Consider the following 24,326-nt stretch of genomic DNA (forward strand, 5'->3'; position numbering starts at 1 on the left):
CTGTGATGAGCTCTGAAACCTGATTGAAACTCTTCAAATAAGCCATTCCTCTGCAGATGATCTGTTAGCTGTTTGACAACTACTCTTTCAAGGATGTTTGATATGAAAGGAAGGTTGGAGATTGGCCTGTAATTAGCTAAGACTGCTGGGTCTAGAGATGCTTTTTAAGTAAAGGTTTAACTACAGCCAGCTTGAAGGCCTGTGGTACATAGCTGATTATTAGAGATAGGTTGATCATATTTAAGATCGAAGAATTAATTAATGTCAGGACTTCTTTGAGCAGTTTTGTAGGAATGGGGTCTAAAAGACACGTTGATGGTTTGGAGGAAGTAATTATTGAAGTTAACTCAGAAAGATCAATTGGAGAAAAAGAGTCTAAATGAATATCAATGGTACTAAAAGTAGCTGTAGATCAGGGGTGTCCAAACCTTTTTCACTGAGGGCAACATACATAAAAATAAAGGAGGGGCGGGGCCACTTACTAGAAATTAGGTATGTACGTAGCTCATTCTCAGAACAGCAGCCTCAAAAAAAAAAAAAAAAAAAAAAAAAAAAAAAAAGAACAGCAGCCTCAGATTTCGTCTTTAGACAGAAGATTTACACCACAGAGAAAAAACAATAAAGGGGAAAATGGGACGGGTACATTTCAAGCTTGTTATTTAAGTTATTAGGCTTAGCAACACACCTATTAATGTTCGTTTGAAACTGTTATCAACATTAACAGACTGAACTGGACTTAATAACAGGAGTCCATAATTTTAGTAAATTATTCTGGTGAGTATCAGCTGCGCTGGGTATGTAAATCAGGCCATCCAGCCGCGGTGCTGATCGTACGCCACTCGTACCAAAAATCCGGACAAATGTCACTTGATCAATGAGCAATGAGCAAATCTGCATCAGATGAGATCAGCTGACTTTGCGTGTGCGTGCGCTGTGCACAGCGGTGTGTACTCTGTGTGTTAACAAGAAAAACGCCTATAAGAAAGTGGTGCGCAAAAGCGAGAGAGCGGTGTTCCTCCCAGCTGTAGTAGGTCTCGACCTCCCGTTAGCTTCGAGATGGTGGGTGTCAGATCTCCGAAAACGTCGGAGCACTTTTGCAAATATGTGATGTCTTATAAACCGAGCAGATATTTGATGTTTACACAGCTACATTCATGCCTCAAAATATCTTAAAAGTTTATTTTGTGACCCAGAAAGAGTAATATTACAACTAAGTAGCTGCCGCCATTGTTGGAATTCAACTTTTGCGAGATCTCGAGTTTGTTTTGCGAGATCTCACAAAAGTTCATCATAATTTTTTTTCTCCCATGTCCCCTGCGGGGCTCCGTAAAAGCGCTCGTGCTCTCGTCCACTCCCCGCAAAAACATTAGCAGCTGTGCGGCATCTGTGGCATCGGTGCTCTCATCAAATGCGACGGAGTAAAAAGCAAAAGCACAGCTTTATCAGACAGTTGCAGTTTAATGTTGGCTGACGAGTCTTCAGTGCGTCGCACAACTGTATTTCTGGACATGCTGACGTTGTTGAAGTCCTGCACTTTTTCCAGGCACATTACTTCGGTGACTTTAACGAGGCCGTGTGTTATGAGGTCTTCATCTGAAAAAGGCTTGCCATGTCTTGCGATGAGTTGGGCGACCTCATAACTGCTATTGGAGCCTTTTCCTGGACCTTTTGAGCATGAAAAAAATACTGTTGCTGACAATTCAGGTTAGCTACCCTTTGCTTTAATTTCTGCTCTACCTACGCAGAATTATACTGTTTTACAATATTTAATTGGGAACATTATTAAAATACTTGCCAACATAAGGACCACAAAAGTCCCAAATAGCTTGTGCAATGACATGACACGTTAAACTAGTTGTTACTACAACACTAACCAATATTATTCTCTGTTCAGGTTTCTGAAGACTATGGGATGAACTGGAACGAGCATCACATTCACCATGGAGGAACTTCATCAGTACCTGACATTCAGCTGGCCCGTGAGCTGTCAGATGAAGAAACTAATACGAATAAACTAATAATAAGAATAATTAAATCTGAGACTTTGTTTCACTGTACGATGTAACAGTGATGGCAATATAACTGTTGTTGTTCAGCAGAACAGTGTCCAGGATGTTGGCTGTTATATTGTTTTACATTTCAAAATAAAAGTTGGGCTGATTTAAACACCATTACAAAAAGTGTTGTTAATTATTTTTAATCATATTTTTTATTATTATTTATCATATTCAGGTTGTAATGAATAAGTTGTCCTAACAGTCATCTTAAGTAAGCTTTACTAAGTTTTGTTGAGGCATTTTTTTTTTTTTTTTTGAGTCCTGGGAACTAATGAGGTTGTACAGCGTACTCAAAATGAGTAAGTTGCCCTAACTTAATCATCTTAAGTAAATTTTACTCAATTTTTTGAGGCAATGAGTTTTCATAGAGTTCTGTGAACTAATTAGATTTTACAGTGTAGGAAGGATCTCAAAACTGGATTATAGATGGCAGACAGTTGGCGTCGTAAACCACCGCCTCTGTTCAAAGATGGTCGCTCACAGTGGACATAAATGGCCTCTTTCACTCCTCTTTCAAACCATCTGTCCTCTCTGTCCAAAATGTGAACATTGGCATCCTCGAAAGAGTGACCTTTGACCTTTAGATGCAGATGGACTGCTGAGTCTTGTCCTGTGGAGGTGGCTCTTCTATGTTGTGCCATGCGCTTGTCAAGTGGCTGTTTGGTCTCTCCAATGTAGAGGTCTGGGCATTCCTCGCTGCACTGTACAGCAAACACCACGTTGTTAAGTTTGTGTTTTGGAGTTTTGTCTTTTGAGATGAACCAGTTTGTGTCTGAGTGTGTTGCTGGGTCTGAAGTACACTGGGATGTCGTGCTTGGAGAAAACTCTCCTGAGTTTCTCTGATACACCGGCTACATAGGGGATGACAATGTTGTTGCGTCTGTCTTTCTTATCCTCCCTCGCTGGTGTCTGATCTTCTTTTCTGTGCATCTTTGCTGACTCTATAAACGCCCAATTAGGATAACCGCATGTTTTGAGTGCTTCCTTTACATGTGTGTGTTCCTTCTTTTTTCCCTCAGGCTTAGAGGGAACATGTTCTGCCCGGTGGTGTAGGGTCCTAATTACCCCAAGTTTGTGTTCCAGAGGGTGATGTGAGTCAAAGAGGAGGTACTGGTCCGTGTGTGTGGGCTTCTGGTAAACATCAGTGTTGAGGTTGCCATTCTCTTCAATGTGCACAGCGCAGTCCAGGAAAGGCAAACAGTTATCCTTTGTGTCTTCCCTGGTGAACTTGATGTTTTTATCCACAGCGTTAATGTGCGCAGTGAAGGATTCCACTTCTTGTGTCTTGATTTTGACCCAGGTGTCGTCTACATATCTGTACCAGTGGCTGGGTACTCTCCCTTTAAAAGAGCCAAGAGCCTTTCTTTCCACTTCCTCCATGTAAAGGTTGGTTACAATAGGTGACACGGGGGAGCCCATGGCACAGCCATGTTTTTGTCTGTAGAAGCCTTCGTTGTATTTGAAGTATGTTGTGGTAAGGCAGAGGTATAACAGTGTGCAGATCTGATCAAGGGTGAAGTTGGTCCTGTCTCATAGTCGTTCTGACAGTCTCCACTGCCTCCATTGTGGGTATGCATGTGAAGAGAGAGACACCATGGTTTCATCTGGATCCAGGATAAGTTTCTGGACCTTGTCGGTGAAGTCGGTGGAGTTCTTGGTTTGAAAGAGGAGTGAAAGAAGCCATTTACGCCCACTGTGAGCGACCATCTTTGAACAGAGGCGGGCGTTTACGACACCAACTGTCTGCCATCTATAATCCAGTTTTGAGATCCCTTCCCAGATGCCTTAACGCCCACTCACATCCTGGGCCATCTGACCTCAGGAAATCACATGATAGGGTGGGGCCAGGTTTCGCAATGAGCTCACCCGAAACCCTGGCTGATTGTGACCCACACCCACTTTCACACCTTGGCTCATGTGATTAGGTAGAGGATCATCAGGGGGTCCTTTGTCCCTCTTTGGGGGGGATACTCCCACTGGGTTTAAATTTGGGACTCTCCACCATTTGACCTTAGAACTGAAGAAGCTTCAAGCAACTCAAAGAAGTCCAGACGCTTTTCTTTCCAAGCTCCTTAGACTACTTTGAGTATTAGTGTTTCTGTTTTCATTCTTCTGCAAACATGTAAGACTTTAAAGGATCCATATACATGTATTAAAAAAGGACCTGTGTTTAATAAAAGTTTCTTTAAAAGAATCCCAGATGTGTCTGAATCTGTGTTTGTTACATCTAACAGCCTGTGTCAGTCAGTCCCTGTGAGGTCCTGATGTGTCTCAGACAGAGTCCTGTAGTCCTGGGTGATTTGATAATGGAGCTGCTGGTTGGTTCTTTGCTGTCCTAAACAAATCAGAGTTAGTAAATGGACAGTCAGTGACTTCCTGACCCACTCACAATCAGCAGCTGATGCTTTTCCCAGTGTAACTTTAGTATGTTTAATGGAGGTATGCATGGCTGTATCTTCATACTGTGAATAATTTAAGACTAAGTTTAGTGCCAGAGGGCCGTGCTCATGGATGAGTCCTCATTTTATAGTTATTGTTTTATTTTTAGCCCAGGCTCTTCAGAAATATCAGACCATTGCTAATTCTTGCTCCTGCCTCCTCAGATCTTTGACCTCTGTGATGAAGCTTATGTATAGGTTCAATGAGGGCATCTGTAATCACTCATCTGCTGCTTTCTGTTCTTTACATCACAACCACTTTCTGACACTGCCATCCTCAGTGCTGACATCATAGCTCTAATCCAATCATCTTCTTACCTGCCTTTGTTGAGCCAATCAGCCCCCATCCTGCATGCATTAAATCTGCTCTCCATGATTCTCCCTCTCAGAGTCCCATTGAAGCCTTCATCTTCTTATGGGTGATCGTGGCTCAAGAGTTGGCAGTCCATCTTGTAATCAGAAGGTTGCTGGTTCGAGCCCCGGCTTGGACGGTCTCGGTTGTTGTGTCCTTGGGCAAGACACTTCACCTACGGCCAGAGGGGCCAATGGCACGATATGGCAGCCTTGCTTCTGGCAGTGGCTACAACTGTAGCTTGCCTCCACCAATGAATGAATGAATAGTGGAATTGTAAAGCACTTTGAGGGTCTTGAAAAGCTCTATATAAATGCAATCCATTATTATTATTCTTCACTGCCAGTTTCTTGTATGTGTTATTGTAGGGTCTGCCTTACAATATAAAGCCCTTTGAGGTGCCATCATTGTTCATCAGAGTCTAACAGCATTAATACATGTTCTAGGTTCTGTTCCTCTGAAACAACTCCGTAGACCTCAGACTCTCTGCCTGCCCTCTTATCACAGTTCTCATGGCTCTGTGCATTCGTTCCTCCACTTTTTGCACCTTCTGACATTTTAATGAAGATTTTGACCTTATTCTCAGTGAACTGTGCTGCGCCTGCTTCCTTTGGTTTACCTGTCCTCAGTGTCATTTGTAGCTACACTGTAGGAAAAGATAAGTGCATAAAATAGATTATTTCTATCATTGTTGTCAAACTCATTATTCAGGTTAAAGCATGTATAATGTGCTTTGTTAGTACACCGTGTACTTCATAATGTGTACTTCAGAGTGTACTCAGCACACAGCGTGTGGTACATAGTATGGTCTGACAGCACAGTCAGTCTGACAGCAGAGTAGGGGGAGGGTTTGTTGTATGTTTTTAAGAAGAAAAGATTTGATGTCAGAAACATGAACCGTGGTCTGACCTCACAGCCAGCAGCTGCATCAGTGCCACAGAGTGCAGTGTGTGGGCTCAGTTCACAGGAGGAGGAGGAGGCGTGTTTCACTCCTTTCTGTTTTTAATGATATTCTTCTTTTGAAGTATTTTTAACCTTCACACAGACTGTGAGTGTTACAGCTTCTGACCTGCACATCACTTTATTTCTTCCATCCTTCCTTGTGTTCGACACTGTAAGGAGCTTTGAGTGTAAAATTTATCAGCGAGGGGGAGACTTGCGGTGGAATCGAAACTTTTCTTTTTGCGCCATCTTGTTCAGAGAAACGGGGTTTGTGTCTGAGAGCTAGTGGTGGGCGGATCGATCCAAATATCGATAGTATTGATACCAAGTCGGCATCGGTATCAGATCGATACTAGCCTGGTGAGATCGATTCTTTACTTTGAGTTCTGCTTGTTTACAATGCTGTGCTTTCAGTATCAGTGAAGAGCAGGCACACTTTGCTCCCTCTCCCCCACTCTTATGTTTCGGTGTTGCGCTGTCACGTCACGTGACTTAGACACTTTGGGTTATTTAAAGTTGTTTACATATTAATTATATTTTTACCAGTTGTTTTTGTTGTTGAGAATTTTAATTGTAATTTTTGTACTATAGTTTATCAACAGTATTTGCTTTAATTTGTTTACTGGTTTGCGTGCACTTAGGATTTTTCAAAAAAAAAAAAAAAAAAAAGATCGCCAGATCCGATGGCATTTTCATGCTTTGCAGCATCATTTATTCTTACAGTAATCACACGGTTGCTGTAACAGTACATTCAACGGCTGCAGCTCTCCCGCTGCCAGCCGTACACATCACCACCACCAAAACTGCAGCGGCATCGCAGAACACGCCCCGCCATATATCCCCATCGCCCGCTTCAGGCAGGGGAGTCATCCCGCCGAACCTACCTACTCCCCACTCCGCGAGCAGGCGAGGGAATTGGCCCGGACCATCGGCGCCCCATGCCCCGGGCCAGCGGCGGGAAGTGTCCACTCTGGCGGTCGCCCGCGCCTCCAGCGGAAGCCCCGGAGCCGCTGTGGCAAGCAGCGGGCATGGAAGTGAGCCGGGGCTCACAGGCAGCTGGGCAGACGGCCGCCACGCAGGACCATGCAGCGTGTCGGCGTCTGCACCCTCGGGTGTGGCACAATCGACCTCCGTCTCCAGCTTTGCAGGTCTCGCTGGCGTGCCAGCCTCCGGCTCACCCCGAGCCGCGCGCTGTCCACCCTTACAGTAATCACATGGGTGCTGTGACAGTACATTCAAGGGCTGCAGTCTCCCGCTGCCAGCTGTACACATCAACACCAAAAACAACAAAAGCACAAGCAGCGCACAGGTTTTAAGCCAGCGAGGCATGATTGTAGATGCCGTGAAGGTGAGTCTATCTCACCTATAGCGGCATCGCAGACCACGACCCGCAACAATAATAAAGCATTTTTAATTTAATTGTAAATAAATTATTTCTCTTAATTATGTCCTAGGTTTTAACTATTTAATAATAAAAGGAAGACATCACAAAAACACTTAAGGTCATGAAAATTAATAGCAATTTAGCAATTCAATGAGGCATCCACCTTATTTATTGAAAAGTATCGGGATCGGTATTGGTATCGGCGATCCTGGCCCGTATTTACTTGGTATCGGATCGATACCAAAGTATGCAGTATCGCACACCACTACTGAGAGCAGTCGGTGGTTTCAGCTGTCGGTGGTTACGATCATCCAGGTGGTGATGATGATCGTGCTGCTGTAACTCAGTAAGAAACACACACACACACACTGTCAAGGCAATACACCAGACAATTACATCCACGCTCTTTGGTTCTGTCCACCAGTGCAGAAGTTTTGGCGTGAGATATGTGAAGACTTATCAAAGTGTCTGAAATGTAACATTCCAGCCTCCCCTTTAGTGTGCTTGCTGAGCAACTTGGATGAGGTCACTGCAGAAATAAACACAGCCCACATTGTTTTACAGCCCTATGCATTGCCAAAAAACGGTCCTCCTTAACTGGAAAAATAAAAATAATCTTAATTCTAATCAATATAAAAACCATCTAATAGATCACATTAGTCTTGATACAGCCTCTGCCACCACATTTGATCAATCCCTTTGGGCTCCTTTGATCGGCTTCATCACCTAGTAGGGGTGGGGGTCATGGTTTGGTCCTGCCTTCGCTATTGTGGTTGATGTGGAGGTTGGGATGGGCTTAGGGCGCCAGGAGAACCCCTAGAGACGTTATCCCTGGAGGGCTTAACCCGGGGTTGTGGTCATAACCTGGTTAGTGGCTCTGGTCGCTCTTAGAGGGTGTTCTCCTCGTGGCTGCGTGCAGCGGGGCTGGGATGGTCTGTACTGGCGGACGAGGTTACTGGCCTGGTGGCCTGGCTGCCCCTGAGTGGATCCGGGGCAGGCGGGGGCTTGGGGTTGGGGTGCTTCGTCTCCGTGATGGGGCTCTGGCTGGGCCTTGAGGCTTGGTCCTCGTCGGTGTGTCGCCGAGGTTGTGGGCGGGTGGGTGCACGGGGGCTCAGCCCTGGCGCAGGGGGCCTCTGGTGCATCGGCCTAACTGGGGGGCTCTTCAACTGGCAGGGAGGTTGTTCCATCCTTGCAGAAGTCCACTCTGCAGGTGGGGGAGAGACACAGGAGAGGTGGAGAATAAACCTAACCTGGGTGTCTGTTGTCTTGTGTAGTCTGGAGATGATTGAATGTTGGGGTGGGTATAGTTTCCTCTGCGGTGGGGTGGGGTGGGCTTCCCCAGGTCCTGTGGGGCTTAGCGGTGCTGCCATATATATATGTATATATATATATATATATATATATATATATATATATATGTGTGTGTGTGTGTGTGTGTGTGTGTATATGATATAGATGTGTCTGTGTGTATAACTATGTATGTGTGTGTACAACTATGTACATATATATATATATATATATATGTATATATGTATATATATATAAAATGTTTGCATAGTGCACTTTCTATACTGTGCTCTGTCCACTTTTTGCAATGACAATGCAGATTTTCCACTTGTGGGACAAATAAATGCAGATTTGCTGTGTGTGTGTGTGTGTGTGTGTGTGTGTGTGTGTGTGTGTGTGTGTGTGTGTGCGCAACATTGGCATTTGTTTACTTAGATCCAAGGCAGGCCAAACCTCTGTGTTACAACCTACATACAAAAGACAGACATTCACAATATATGGGTACACAAGTCTGTTTTATTTCAAAGTCTTTCAAACTTTGAAACGAACCTTGGTAGGGAACAGCTGTTCCCTACCAAGCATTCTTGCAGCTGGCAACAACGGTCGTGCATTCAGTATAGTTGTGACTTCCGCAAAAATGTGGTCAAAATCTCATGAGTAAGTTGAAGCATTTCTATCAGGCATTTCTGAAAGTTGTAACACAGAGGTTTGGCCTGCCTTGGATCTGAGCAACTCTGAGTGAGCAAATGCAAATGTGCCAGGCCTCAAGGACAACGGGTGGTTTGCACAACAAAAGCTGTAGGAGAAACAAGCTGACGACCTGTGAAAATCTCAGCAGGGGTGCTTAACACCTCGGGACTTGCACCAGAAAATAAAAAAGCCAGTAATTCTAGGGGGTATTGGGTTTAGGGAAGTTACGCAAATTTGCGCAGGATAGTAAACCTAGTGTTAACTTAACCATGAAAATAACAATTCCTGCCTCAGTGTTACCATATCTAAAGTATCACAAAAACCCCCACTAAAATCATCCTAAACCCATTTCAAACTAAACAAATTAAATCCCTCTCTTTTTTGACACATCTCATGTGGCAAAAAACTCAAAATGCTTCCCCCAAGCTTAACAAATTAAAAGGGAAAAAAGGTTAGTCATATCATCTCTCCAAACACTTCAGCCATCCTCCTCTCCGGTATTTCGCTCCGGCCCTGAAAACCTGTGTTTAAGGAATAAAATCAATTTAATCATTATGTCAAATCTTCTCGAACCCCTGTTCCCTTCAAAGTCTGGATCCTTGGAACATCCTGGAAACAAAACCTGTACTTCACATTTCATATTCAACTCCCCCTCTATGATCCAGTCTGTGTCGTGACAAAAATAAACTTAAACAGAACAGTTATTAATCATGTGTTACCTCAGTTAATGGTAACTTGAGTGTCATCAAACAATGTTTCCCTTTTAGCATTTAGCATTCTCCCAACAATATAATGTAATAGCATAATCTATCCCCAGTAAAAAGAAATTTTCTCAAAGCAAACATCAGCAACCCCAAAATCAGCATCCCCAGATTTAAGTCTCCCACTCCTTCTGTTTGTCAACCTTTTATTTATTTCCCCCCTTGGTCCAATCACTCGCATTCACTCACATGCTTTCACACATGATATTTTTTGCTGATACTGCAGCCTTTTGCGCAAATAATGAAATGCTCTACATCAGCAAAATGAGCTCAATCATTTGTTTTATTTCGTTTTCCTTCTTAGGAAAATAGTTCTCTATACTTTTGACTGGATTGAATCGCTGCAATCCTTGTAGACAGAGACTCGCCGCCAATCAGGTCTCCCCCTCAGCCAATTATAATTCTGTAAAGCCCCCCTGATTTTCGTACTTGGTAATTTTGTCAGCGCCGTCAGTTCACTCTCTTTCAGGCCTGCTTAGAACAAAAATGAAAAAGAGAGCTGATTATTAGCTCATCAAAGTACAAAACAAAATCACCTGACAGGTTTTTTCTGAGTGCACTACTACAAAAATTTTGGGCCCCTCTCAGACATATTCATGTCTAATCAAACTCCCTCTCTTGAAATAGAAACAACAGCCTCAAAAATCTAAAACAATCTCAAAGTTCACCCGTTCAGTGCAACCTGGACCTCATCACAAGCTCAAATACCGTTTGCACAACATCTCCCTTCCTCACTCTGCCATGTTTTCATTCAGTGTAAGATATAAACCGATGTCAACAACGTATCATCACTAAATTATAAATTTCCTGTCCAAATCTGCCCCTCTGAACAGACCTGACCACCGTAATCAATTATCGTGTTACTTTACCCTTATATATTTCGCCAAATAATCCTCCACAGTCACCGCTGTCTCTTGAACTGAAAGCCTCCGACACACACACACACACACAGGAAGGAAAATAAGACAGGAAGTGTCTTCGTCACCCGTCACCCCAACTAATTTGCATACTGATTCATCTCAACAAGTCAACTTGCCAAGAGAAATACATGTTTAAACCTTATCACATTATTGAATCATTTTCATTTTCTTTCTATACTAATCATTTACTTTTATCAATCAGTGCAAAAGCACTCCTAACTCACTCTTATAAAACTACTTTAATCACTCTTCTTCTGTTAATTTCCATAACTCACTCCCCTGTCATCTAACTTCTTTGAGTCAACTTCAACCTCAAGCTTTAAGTCTATTTTATTACCCAATCACACCATTCTATCACTCATACAATTAGCAAGCTGATCTTCATTGCGTATGTTTGTGTGTGTTATTTTTGCATATATGGCTTCACAGTCTCACAGACACCTTTCCAATTCTCCAGCTAAACAGTCAGTTTTCTTTTTCCCCGAATTACTAGCCCCAAATTTTAATTTCCCACCTTAAATAAAGCACTCCTGGTCTTCAGCCAGGTGTTAGGGCCTGTTTTCCAGGTTCATGGACACATGATTCTGTGAACAATTCAACCAGAAACTTGCCTCAACTTATCCATTGATGTTAACCTCTAATTTCTTCCGACTGCTTGATCTGGAGAACTGGTCCAGGTCTGCTTTACTCCTGAAAATAACAAAACTAGGACATTTTCATTATTATCACGAGTGCTTAAACGACCCATTTCTCTATCTCTGGTCAGAAATACCAATTATGCCATGCATGTAAGCGTGTTCTTCCTTGCATTTTATGTTAATTGAGTGTAAGCTGCTTCTTCATTGAATTAATTCATTACGTTCTTCGTTGCATTTTTATGTATTCATGTTAATGTACACTAAGTGTAAGCTGTTTCTTCATTGCATCTTAAATTATAATCAGTTCTACTTCATGCATTTTTTCACTGAGCTTTAGATTCAAACTATCTCACTTCTGATTCATTTCACAAATAATTTCACATGTAACAATTTGTGTATGTGTGTTTTCTATTCATTAATATAGTTGTCAGTTATTCTCTTTGATTATTCTTACCTTTTCTAATGTTTACCTCTTTGTTATGCTGTGGTGGACATCCCTAAACAATCATGAGCTCAGGCTGCAATTTCAATCCAATCATATCCTATATTCTCGCAGTCAAACTCGTCCAGCTTCATCTCTCACTGGTCCTTTTTCATTCACAGTGTCCTGTTCGGGCTTCAAAGCTCCAGCAAACACAGTCTGTTTCTTCTCTGATCTTTCAGTATTCTTCTTTGAAGTTAAGTCCCAGTGTGGCAAAATATCACATTCAGTGCCTTCAGTCTTATTTTCATTTGTTCTGTTTTCTTCTCCATTCATCTTTTCAGTCTTCTCTTCCAAGATTACTCCAAGCATGGCAAATATGAGAGTCAGTGCCTTCAAGCAGACACATCACACTGTCCTTCACCAGCATGCATGTTGCATCACGTGCTTTCTTTCATACTGCTGGACTCATCAGTCGTCGTCAGTGTTACTGCTTTCGCTTGCACTGTCTTCTAGCTTCAGTTAATTCTTCAAGTCCACGATGTTCTGTCGGTCTTCATCAGGAAATTGACTGTCCTTTGAACTTCTTCTCAGTTTCGGGACAAAGTGACAGGTGAAGCTGTAGAATTTCAGCCAAAAAGTGGCCTGTTTCTCCCAATTGTTCCTCTATACTTTCTTGCCGGTTACTCAAAGTTCAATGTTGAGAGAAGTCCACCTGTATTGGCACACTAAAGCATACAATTAATATCATACTCATTTCTTTTCTTAAAGGCTTCATTTGCTTCATGTGCCTAGAGTTAACTCATCTGTCTCTCTGTGTTCTTTCTTTACACACTCAGTTACCTTTTATGGGCATGCGTTTCCTGTCCCAGACACACACACACTTCCTCCCACAACAGGCACACAGAGCCATATTTCCTGTTTTCTGCAAACTAATCTAACTCTTTTGTTTTTTCTTTGTATTTATAGTCTATAGACCCTCTTTAATTCTACTAAATCTTGATCTAAAAACAATACACCTTCATTTCACTCACACACTTCTAAATGTTCTAACCTCTTTCAGACGCCATAAATCGTCTCACACATGATATTTTCCTCTCTCAACTTCCATTTTCCACTCACTCAGACAAATCACACAGAGTCACTTAAACCAAATACTGACAGCATTCACACGGTTAAAATACCTCAAAATACACTTTCATACGAGTATTTTGAACATGCCTTTCATAATCAGAAAGAGCAAGTCAAAAGAAAAGAAAAAGAAACTGAAACCTCTCATCATCCTCACGGCTGCTCACCACACACACATAACTGAAAATAAAACACACCACCATTTATTACTCAAGAGAGGTTACTACAGGAAAATATATAGTGGTCTTAGGTACTGTACAATACACTCAATCTATATATATGTCAAAACTCAGTCAATGACTATACATCCACAGTAATGAATTCAAACTCTATTTATACTCTCGTAATACACAAAACCAGCCTCTTAGTTACAGGCATTTAGCAACATTTTCAAACAATAGTTACAAAGCTCCATACACTCGAAACTGAAAGCAACACTCACTATGCGCGTCACCGCTCCTCATTTACATGAACACACACCATCAGTGCACATCCGGCTGTGCATTGCTGACACAGAGACTGATCTTACACAAAATATCCTATTTTATATTATACAGACGTCTTTAATTACAACTGCACAGATTCTAGGCCTTGTAGCTCCTACCAATTTCGATAAATTTAACCATAACGGCTCCAACCGATAAAGTCCCTGACTTTTTTGCGACCAATTCACCAGACCGGCTCCAACCGTTCCGTCCACATTTCTAGCCCTAACTTAATTTACAGGTAGCCAAAAAAGCGCAAAATAGAGGCTCCAACCTCTAGCAATTTTGAAGATTCCCCAGTCCTTCCCGGCTTGTCGTGCCGTACTATCCCATTAGTCGCCGCTAGGTCAAGGATAAACGTCTTTATCCAGGAGGGAGCGTTACCTCCGAGAAAATGCGCTTCTTAACAGACGCCGCTGTCGTTCTAGAAAAATTTAGAGTAATTTGAACCAACAATCTACATCCGAACCAGGATTAAGATTAAGGACAACCCTCAACAGTTTTGGAGTTTCCCCAGTTCCCCTCGAATGTTGCCCGAAACTATCCCTAGTCTCAGCTAGGTGAAGGATAAATTTCTCTATCCAGCAGGGAGCGTCACCTCCGAGAAGCTTCTTAAGGGTTGCATAACCAATGGGGCTCCAACCCACAAAATGACCAAATTCCCTACCACACTAAATTAGCAGCTCCAACTGCTTTAATTCTCTCAACGGCTCCAACCGTTTTAATTATCTCAGTGGCTCCAACCACTTTTAATTCTCTCAGTACTGTACTTTATCACTTTCATTATCCTTATTTCAAAACAGACATTCACCAGTAGTTTTCAGTGAGTAGACTTTCATTTTGTCATGTCCAATTCTGGCACACTTTGGAAAATTCAACAGGTATGTGCCTTACCTTTGTATAAGCCGGCTTGTCTCTCACTTTCGACCACTGACTCGTATCTGCCCGTCCAATCACCACCCGGATCTCTCCGTCTACACCTCCAGAATTCCCCTCTCTCACCGGACGATGCCCCCAAATGTTAAGGTTCAAAAATATTGAGGAGGAATCCAAAAATAACCACAGATCCGGTCGTGTGCAATTAGACGGCATTTTAATGAATTACACATGTGTGAGTCCGAACGCTGTGCAGATTCAGCGTCGAACTAACTTACAATAGTCAGACAAAGGCTTTATAGGGTTGGCAGTCTTCCTGTTGTCAGGCAGACTCAAACAAAGCATACGTCACTCCAAAACCACAAACATTCAGTTAACTTTGAACACCGTTTTAAACAGAACATCATCTTCGCGTCGAAGCCAGGTGCTTCCTCTCACCATCCTTGGACGCTCGCCTCCGCTGTCGCTTATCTCTGGGACATCTGGTGTACTTCCTGGAACAGACTCACACGTACGCACCCCCACTTTGCAACCATAAACTCTTACCTACTCAAAGGAGTCTATCTAATATGTGTGTGTATGTGTCAGCTTCTGCTGCCCTATATTTCACCTCTCAGCTCCCCAGCTAAACCTTGTAACCTTTCCACTAGACAGAAGGCCAGCACAACTGAAACTAGGTGTGTGTGTGTGTGTGTATGCCTGTCTGTGCGTGCACAGATGCTCTCTGCACCTTAGTTGACCTCAACTTAGGCAACCAGGCTAAGGCCATCCTGTGTGTACTGATCTTGGCTTATATGTAAAATGTATAAAACAACTGTTTCAATCTAACACAACTACTTAAAGCTTAATCAACGATTAATCAAAGATAAATGCATAAAAGACACCCTACCCTTAACTTGCACTTAGACTCTGCTTTCGGTTTCACTTTTGCAAAGCCTGCAACTTCAAAAGCCTATAACTTCCTGTCTCATTTTGGAGTTACTCTACGTGGGGGCCTTTTCTTTCACCATGCCGTCTGCATACAAACAATTAAGATTATAAATTCAACTCAACAGTTTAAAGTGGTTATAACTGCCCCTGTAATAAAGACTAATATAATACCAATATATTTGAACATCTGAATGCAACATCACTATTAATAATGAAATGGTAATGATGATTATACTAATAGCAGCAAATAATAGCAGTAAAATATTTCTCCTCTTGACACAGTGCAGTGAATCCTGCTTGTGCCGTGATATTCAGGACTGCAAACCGAGCAGCATCACTGACTTTCAGCTTGTTGTGTTTGTGGATATATGACTGACTTTAATTATCCATAAAATCATCACATTCTCTGTAAGATTAAGGTCAACTATATATATATTTAGAAGTAAAGGCTTTAAAACCAAGCTGACGCTGAAAGTACAAACATCACTAATGTCACATAACTTTCCCGACATGTGGCCAACAGTAATTTTAATGTTCTTAAACATTTGCACATAAATTAGTGACATCATATTCAGTACTTACTTTTGACAGTTCACTCTTCGGCCGCTCCCTTCTGCCGTATTTTGCGGCAAAATTATCCACACCCACCGCCGCGCTATGGATTGTGGGATATATGGGACCACGAAGGCGTGCACGGACCACGCTTGATATTTGGGGAAATCGACGGCGCATTTGGAGTATGCATTTGAAGTACACTTTGAATTGGGACAGCCGTCGTCGCGTGGCGGTGACGTAATCGCACTTGAAATGCGTACTTCAAGCGTGCAGACCCTGAATTGGGACACAGCCCTTGACTTTAAGTGACTTACAGGTTCCTTTGAAAAATATTTTCTTATATCCAGGTTCTTCCTTGTTGCTGCCATCCTCCTCTCCTCCTTGCAGCGCAGGCTTGCCGCTGCTAAAACTAAACAGAGCTCCCTGAAAGGCACAGCCAATCACATTGGCCATATTTGTCATATGAGGGAGGACTCCAGTAGAGAACGTAATTTAACTCTTTCTGCACCACTGGGTTAATGCGACGCTGACAGATCGTTTTTTTCTTTCTATCGGTTTTGTTTTTGTTTTTACTCAAAGAGATCAAATTATTGGTGGGGACAATTCAATAATCACTGGATATTGGTGGGGACATGTCCCTTCCGTCCATACCAAATCTATGCCCTTGACTACTGTTAAAGTGAATTGTTAAATGTTGTCATTTTTATGCTTACCATCTCTGCATTGTTTTAACTCTGTGATGAAAGGAATTCCTTTGTCCCCCTCCCCAGCCTCTCGAGGTTCTGGGGGGGCTGTAGTGTTCATCGACACAGTTGTGTTTGTTGGGGAGAAAACTTACAAACATACAGTGCAGCACTTCAGAGTCACACTGCCAGCGACCAGAGATTTATGTCAATCTGACAAGCTGAAAGCATTCTGTATGGGACAGGAGACACGGGACAAGACTGATTGACAGTGGTCTATAGCCAATCAGGACGCAGAACACAATGCGCTGTAAAAAACAAAAAAAAGCAGCACGCACTCTGGGAAAAGCTGCATGTGTGATATGTAAACACAACTTGTCCAGTTTCACATGCAAAAAAAAAAATATTGGACAAGCTCATGTGGTTGCAATTCTACTCGGTGAATAGATATTTGTCCTTCCAAATTTTTTCTCTTTGTCACCTGCTGGGAAAACATTGTGTCATTTGAGACACCATGAATAAACGGGGGGGAAGGGTCCCAAATAGGAATGTATACCATATCAAACTTTGATACGGTTCCAAAAAGTTGCGTCTTTAAAAAGAAGTTTAGGTGAAACAAAGGAACGTGACAGCAAAGTGACGCGCCGCTGCTGGGAAAAGGATGACAATGACACAGTGTGACACAGGAATGTAGGTTAGCTCTAAAGTCAGCGAGTGTCAGCTGAGATTTTAGTTTGGCAAATCGGAGCGTGTCTGCTCCAACCAGCTCGGCATGGAACAGTTGGGGTTGAAAGCCGACAGCTCGCTGATTCTGATGTTTCGGCGTGTCCGCCCTTTGTGTTTACGGCCTTTTTGCACTAGATTCAAAAGCTGCAGGTTTTATCTCTCTCCAAACAATATTGACTGAACCAGCAGCAAAAGAAGATCCAAACTATGCTTCACATAAACATCATCATGAATTCACTCTGACTTTTACTGTTTTGCTTCCACCACGATAAAATCACACTTCATGCACAGCTCTCTCTCTCTCTCTCTGTACTTCAAGAACAGTTTCCCGTCTAAAAATCTGTTTTCTGCATTATTCGCTTGCTTGTTACGCACAAGTCTACCGTTGTTTACAGCGCTGTCGGCCGCTGTTTTTTTCCCTTTTACTTACTTCCGAAAAGAAAACCTCATTTCTGCTTTTCAATAGGCTTCTGAACAAATTTAAACTTTTTAAAATTATGCAAAATGCAAAACGCTTAGCCGTGTCTCTAATAAAACCGCTGTAACATCAGAGGTAATGTTCATATGTTGATTAATGGTTTTCTTTCGTTTTTGATGTACTGCAGAATATTTTTTATAAAATCTCAGGCCAGGAAAATCACCTTCATGTTTTTCTGTGTTTTATCTTCAGCTACTTTGACACAAAGGCATCTGCTGTGACGCTCACACCTTTGATAAAGTCTTGCGAGTGTCAGCTTTCTTTTTATAGATACAAATATATGTATGTAAATGTACTGATCTGAATTATAATATTTCTGACTGTCTGAGGCAAAATTTCCCAGATTCAAATCGAATCGAATTGAATCGAATCATGGATCGAATTGATTCTAGAAAGTGACGATACCCAGCCCTAGTAGGGGCCAAAATAGATTTTTTTGCATGACTCACATTTTTCACCATGGTGACCTCCCAGCACATTGTTCATTCAGTGGGCTGGTTTCAGTCATTGTGCCAATGTACTATTTATAAGGTTGGTGTCGTGTTCAAAGTTTTTCAGAGGGAATTTCAGGAGAAAGGTCTGTCATTTAAAAAGATTTAATTTGCTTTGGGAGTTGAAATTACAAGTTTACACAGCGCTGTGGACCTCTGTGTGAACCAGCAGCACGTTCACAAAAAGGATAACCCTCAAACGGGCTGTACAACATTACATAGTGAGACAAAAACATAGATTAGCGTAGCTATCTTCCTTCCACACAGACGTGGCAGTCTTGCTGTCTGCTGCGAATCCTCCTCGTACCTCCGCCTTTCAGCTTTTCCCTCTTAATTGAGGTGGGGTCCTGTGGTCGAGTCAGTGCTCAATCAGCTGTTGTCCCCATTCAGTCGGTCAGATCCTGGGTCTTCCAGACCGTCAGCCTGCCTCCTGATGGGAACGCACAAAACGAACACAGGCATTTTATCTTATAAACGCAGTTCAGTTTATTTTGATCATTAAAGCTTAAACACAAAAAATAGCTATATACATTTAGCCTTTCCTACCTCTAAGCACCTGGGGGCAATTTATGTCTTGGTTCAGCCATGAATCCAGCTCACCTGATTCATCACCGAGCCCAGCCGACACTGGCATCTGATAGGGTGAACATAATCAACCTGGACAAAATTTTATTGGGTGTTATTTCAAAATATTATAGATTCGAACCTCCAACCCCTATGGGGTTTGTTAAATTATATTGATCTAGGACTCCTTTCTGTATTAAAATTGTCTAATGTGGATCGTCTATTTCAATTTTCTGGACTGCTTTATTTTACCTCTGACCTATATCTGTTACTGGCAGTCCCAAATACCCAAGCAGGTACTTGGGCAGGAAATTAACAGTTTGTAGGAACTCTGACCTTGATGTCAAAATTTTAGGAATGTGACCATAAGTGACATTTATGGTGTTATCACCACCCCCACTTTTGGTGATATTCCTCCCTCGAACATTTGCATTTACCCTCCTTTGGCGTGAAAACTGGTGGTGTGGTCAAGTGGGTGCTACAGGAAACAAGAGCTCAGGACAGAACAGTTATCAGTCACGTGCTTCTTACAAAATTTACACATATTTTAATTTCATACTGATCCTCTGAGTGGAATGGGACATTTTAATTTCAATTTATCAAAGTGAAACACAGTGGGGGGTTTTTTTCTTTATTTTGCTTTTGTTCTTCTGCAGTACCACATCCTAGCATATGCCCCTGCTGGTCTACTCCTCTGTTAGAGCATTCATTTGTCTTTGATGCCCTCCTTTCCTCTCTTGTTGCCAGGTCTGCTGCTTCAACTCCTTTTGTCAGCCATGTCTGGATCCTTTGATGTCCTTGTATTTCATCACTGCCACTTCCCTGGGCAGCTTGTATCAGTTCTTCCACTTGACCTTTGTTTACTGGAGTATTGGTTGTAGAAAACTCCATTTCCATTGTGATCCACATGACATGAATTGCTGAGTCTGTATAGATGTTTTACTCCTTCTTCCTCCTGAAAGTTGTATTGCTTTTGGTGAGAGCCAAAAATTCTGCCATCTGAGCTAAGGCAGATCATGTGATGTTTCCTTGTACCGATGTTTCCATATCTTTCCGTCATGGCTCTGACTCACCATAGCAAGTTTTCTCAAGATCTGGATGTACCAGTGGCTCAGTTTGTAGATCTGATGTCAATAATTGCTTCTTTTGCAGTCATGTTGTTGATGTTTCCTTGATGTCATTCCTTCAGCCATGTTGATTACTTGAGTGCCATGGGTGATATGCAGCTGTATAAGCATGCTGTAGATCTTTATCTTTCTTGCTGGTGTCAAAGTGGATGCATTTGAGCTTGAAAAATGCCTCCAGTTGATGGTTTATGTTGTTTTATTAGTATCTTTGGTGGCTTTTGATGGGCTTTCTCTTTGATGTTTTTTGCTGATTTTTCTTGTCAATTTTCCATGTTGTCCAATCTTCTTCTTTCTCCCTCCTTTTTCTGAAAAAAGTACAGCATTTACAATTCTGTCTTTTTCAGAAACATCGATGAAAATCCGTTTTGTAGTCTGGTGAGGTAGGCCACTGCTTGTGCCAATGCCTGTTTGGTCTCAAAACGCCACTCCTTCTTTCTGAGTCCAAGTCAGTTCAGCTGTAGAGTGTCTCTTGGCAGTGGTTAAAATGTTCAGTGATTAAATTATTGCTTCGGCATCAGCCATTAAGTACATCTTCTCACCCTCGATTGTGCAGGTCTCCATTGGCTCTGTTATAGGTGTTGTAATCGAACATACACATATTCCATATGCCCCATCAGCATGGATTTTGGTCCAGATCTTGTGGACTACCGCTCCGTCTAGGCTGGAGCATTTTTCTGTAGTTTGGTGCTGGACCTTTAGTCCAGATATTGGTCTCTGGGCCCTCATCTGCTGTGGATGTTGGTTTGGGCACTCACTTCTCCAATGTCCTCTCATTCCACAGGCAAAGCAAAGGACTCTGTCCAATTGAGGCCTTCTTTGTTGTCTTTCATACACTTCTGGCTGGTGTTCCCCTCTAAAGCGTCCTCTTCCAGCATTCCACACTGATGCAGATCTTGGGCCTGGACTGGTTGTTGTCTTCGTAGCTGTGGTTCATGCTCAGGCTGTGTTTGTGTAGCCAACGCAGCAACCACAGCTTGTTGTATTTCTGCTTTTAAGTCAGCAAACACAGCCTCCATTTGTTTGGCTTCAACTTTGTTGTTGTTGATCTCCGAATCCTTTGCTTCCTTCTAATGCTTAAGAAGCCTTTGGTTCGTTGTTTTGCCTTTCGCTCTTATTTCTCTCTGTCTCCTGACATGATGTTCTCTCCACAATTAATCCGTCATAACACTCAATCCAACCACTCCATCAAGAGAATCTTGCACAGATCTTAGCAGACCCAAGTGTACGGTTGCCTCACTCCTCTCATGTTGCGTTCCTGTGTGATGTCCCCAGGTCTTGGCTACTCGTTCCAGATGTTCAGTCAAAGACTCATTGGCTTCCAACTTCAATCCTTTAAGTGCCCTTAGTTCTTTCATTCCTGAGTACAGGGTCTCATATATTCCCACAGGGCGTTTTATAAGGTATCAAAGTGATCACTATTACAGGTTTCAGATCCAATCCAAATTCCTTCCAGGACTCTCCATGCCCTGTGTACTCCTGTTCGGAAAAGCAAGGCACGAATTTCTCCAATGGCAAGTGTCTGTCCTGCTGTGTTGTTTTCAAAAGTCGAAATCCATGCTGATGCTCCAGCAGATAAAGGTGGAAATGTTTTCACCAGTGCTTCTATATGTTTGAGAAAGACTGGTTCTTCTTTTGTTATCATGTGAACTGGCGTAGCAAGTTGTTGATGTTGTTTTCTTGCCTCCAGTCTGGTCTGGTAGACACAGCTGCCTCTGCTGATAGATGCAGAGTATTTCTCGATAATCAGTTTCATCCTCTGTGTCATTTTCATCCTTGAGGTTCCTTGATGTTGCTGATGAAACATGTGTTTCATGCACTATTTCAGCATTCAGCAAGCCAGTCTTTGTCTTTTTTTATTTGTTTGGTCTGGTTTAATTTTTCCTTGGACTGATGACATCTCTCAGTTTTCCTGGCCTGTGTCTTACTGATTCTCAGGATCTGAGTCACTCATCCTCTCCTTTCTTCTAGTTTGCTGTTCTCCTCCTGGAATCTCCTGAGTTGTTATTGGAGGAATTGGTGTGGAATCTCTCTGTAGCTTGTCTGTTGGAAGGCAGCGGTTTTGGAGGGGATTATAGGAAGAACAGGGGGAATCTCCTTCAGACCAGGGCCCCAGCATCCAAGTGCTTTTGTTGCCTGACATCTGTACCGTTTGAGTTTGCTCGGCTAGATCCTCCCTGGTGGTCATGTTCGACCAATCTCTCGATACCTTCTCACATTCACACTACTTCTCAAGTTTTTTTTTGTTTTGATTTTTCAGTATAAGTGACAAAAATCTGTCAGTGGCTCAGCAAATGGAGCCCAGACACAGCTTTTCCCACCGTTTCCAGCTCCCCCACTGAGCCAACAACCCAGCAAAAAAGAAGACAACAGCTGCTCACGCTCACTCAGCTCACACATACACACATGTGCATCTTTTATAAGGAGAGGGGAAAAGTACAGCGAGCTCTCTCACTCCCACACACACAATTACACACATATGATTGCACAATCCTTTTCAGTCTGACCCACACATCTTACAAAAAACATACAAACCCCATATTTCCATATTTCTCCTGTATTGGCTTCCCTTCATTGGCGCTGTATACTTAAAGTTGAGTTATGAGTGAGACAACAGGGACAATAGGGAAGTGGAAGCAGCATCCATCACCTCCACCTTTAATTCTGTAGCATGTTACAGTGTATCACAGTGAGGAGATGATAAAGTTAACATGGGTGAATGGGTTGCACATATTTCCCTATAATTAAACAGAATATGTGTGTTTTACCTGGACCTGTGGTGTCTGGTGCTGTGTCCTGCAGCAGACTGACATCGTCCCTGCTTCAGTAAAACTCTCACATCATCTGAGGCTGAATAAATGTCAGCAACTCACATTCGGTCTGTTTGGTCCACCTGAGACAGCAGTGAGGGGGTCACATGATCAGGTTTTCATGTTCATGTTCTGGTTTCTTCTCAGTCAACAAAGTAGAGGCAGTGGAGGTGCCAGAGGGGGAGGGGTCTGTCCTGCTGCCCTTTAAATTCCCAGCTGACCTTCTTCAGGCTGTCACAGTGGAGTGGACACAACAACATGAAGGTCCACGTGTACGAGAGTGGAAAACATCAGCTGGGTAAACAGCACCAGGGTTACAGAGGTCACACAGAGATGAACAAAGACGCACTGAAAACTGGAGACCTCAGCCTGACTCTGAAAGACCTCCACCTCACTGACAGTGGAGTCTACACCAGCACCATCTACAACAAGGATGGACACATGCTGCTACAGAAATCAGTGACTCTCAGTGTCAGAGGTGAGTTAAGAAGTCACAGGTCTCAGTGTGTATTTGCTAAATTATGCAATCAGACTAATAAATCATTTCATGTATGAAGAGATGTGATAACTGTCATATAAAGACTGAACTCCACCAACAGAAGCTCCATCCCTGCACTGCTCTTCTGGACAGAGATCTCCGATGTTGGGATCTGCTGGAGCCACTCGCCTAGCTTGGGAGTCACTGCACTTAGTGCTCCGATTACCACTAGGACCACTTCTCGAGCTCTTCTCTGAGCCCTTGGTATTTCTCCAGCTTCTCGTGTTCATTCTTCCTGATGTTGCTGTCATTGGGAACCGCTACATTGATCACTACGGCCGTCTTCTTCTGTTTGTCTACCACCACTATGTCCGGTTGGTTAGCCACCACCATTTTGTATCTGGAAGTCCCACAGGATCTTAGCTCGGTCATTCTCCACCACTCTAGGGGGCGTCTCCCAATTTGACCTCGGGACTTCCAGGTTATACTCGGCACAGATGTTCCTGTACACTATGGTGGCCACTTGGTTATGGCGTTCCATGTATGCCTTTCCTGCCAGCATTGGAGGGTGACTCATCAGATGTTCCACTCAGGATTCTGTTTTTTCCACTATTCAAACTAAACCACAGCTGAGAGGAAAGAGTCTTACACATGGTCACCTTGTTTGTGTGTCTGATGTAGAAATAAGTTGATGAGCTCTGAGACTCGCTCCTGTTTCCTCCTCTGCAGAAACCTTGATGGGAGCCATGGCAGACATGCTGACACGTCTCAGGAGGAGGAGGACACCAAAATCTGAGGTCAAAGAGGAGCTGAGGTATGTTTGCAGGATCACAGAGGTGTGTGTTTACCTATGAGGTCACCATGGTAACTGCAGCTGGTCCACTTTGAATGAGCTCAGTGAGTGAGGATGTGTAGGGTCACATGATCAGAGAAACTCACCTGCCTGTGCAGGTATGAATGTATGAACCTGGTTTAATTCTTGGCTCTGATCCTCATCCTAGTCCCAGCTGATCGATCACAGATCAGAGAACCGATCAGTCTGTTTGTAGGATATTGATCAGCTGGCACAGCTGGGATAGACTCCAGCATCAAACCCACGGACCCA

The sequence above is a fragment of the Oreochromis aureus genome, linkage group 3, assembly GCF_013358895.1.
Source record: "Oreochromis aureus strain Israel breed Guangdong linkage group 3, ZZ_aureus, whole genome shotgun sequence".
In the NCBI taxonomy this organism is placed as follows: domain Eukaryota; kingdom Metazoa; phylum Chordata; class Actinopteri; order Cichliformes; family Cichlidae; genus Oreochromis; species Oreochromis aureus.